The sequence below is a fragment of the Nannospalax galili genome, unplaced genomic scaffold, assembly GCF_000622305.1.
Source record: "Nannospalax galili isolate Female #2095 unplaced genomic scaffold, S.galili_v1.0 scaffold591, whole genome shotgun sequence".
Classification (NCBI taxonomy): domain Eukaryota; kingdom Metazoa; phylum Chordata; class Mammalia; order Rodentia; family Spalacidae; genus Nannospalax; species Nannospalax galili.
In genome coordinates, this window is record NW_008330926.1 from 5,284,029 (window position 1) to 5,285,380 (window position 1,352).

Here is a 1,352-nt window from a genome sequence, read left to right on the forward strand (position 1 = left end):
CAGATCAAGAAATATATGTCTAGGTAAGGTTTATCTGAGAACAATTGGTCTTTGCCCAAGATTTGTCTACATGGCACACAGTAATTAAAAGTACCAGATTGGTGGAACTAACCTTCTTGGATATTTAACAGACATACTTTGAAGCCTATACTAATTAGCTCAGAGGGACATAAAGGACAGATTTTGCTCCTTGCCCTCCTAGGTCGACTAGTTCCAGGGGTCTATGAGCATCTCTCAAAATGTCCTGTAATTGTGGTGAATCACCTGTCTTCTTGATCAAGGAGGCCAAGGAGACCCCACAAGACAGACTTGAACCAGTGTCCAGTCTACAAAGAGGAGGGCCAACACAGAGGAATCATTTCCTCCATGCTTCCAAGCAAATGAGTCATGGTCAAGTAGGACCTTTTACTTATCTTCATATAGACAGAACTGGCAAAAGAAAGGAGCCAGAGGCTTCTCCCAAGCCCATGTGACCCCTGAGGAACAGATCCTCAAATGGCCTTAAGAGTAAAAATAAATTGGTTTATCTGGGCCAACTGTATGGCCTTAAGCACCCAAAAGGAAAGTATAACCAAAGATTAAAGGGGCCAATATAAATTTTTAAGAGTCCAACAGTGCCAGATAGAAGATACCTTCTTTTGAGTTGTTGGCCAGGGTGGCTCAAAAGACTCCCAAAATTACTTAGGCCACAGCCCTGATGCCCTCCCATAACTTGAGGGTAAGACCCTACTGCAGAAGGCAGAACATACTTTGGACACAGGATTTGGAGCAATAGAGCTGAAACTGACCTGAAGCCACTTCCTCTGAAGGCTGGCTCTCATAGCTTTGGAGAGCACTATGAAGGTGCCAAGGGAAAGCATTAACAGATAATCCAATACCAGTTTCAAGACCCAATAACCACATCAATGGTAAGCATAGCATACATCATTGGTGCAATAGTGGCACTTTTATCTTGGGAGTAATCAATAATGTGATACACACACACACATACACACACACACACGCAAACCAACAAATTAAAAAAAACGAATTATATTTGAGGAGGAAGCATAAAAATTTACATCATTTTAATTAGTAGAAGTGATAAACATTACCACTGAAATCTACCTGATGACTTTACAGACATACACAGGTGCCAAGGATCGGAGTACAACTGATTATGACTAGTAATAATCAAATACATACAGATTAGGGATGCATGCGCCAACATCTCAGTGTTAGTAGCAAAAACAATGAGCCTTTCTGCAAGGAATAATATATTCTGAAATGAAATGGAGATCTTTTTTAAAGGTTAAAAACTCATTCAATTTTATGTCTTACAGGTCTTTTACTGAGTTCAGTATTGTATAACT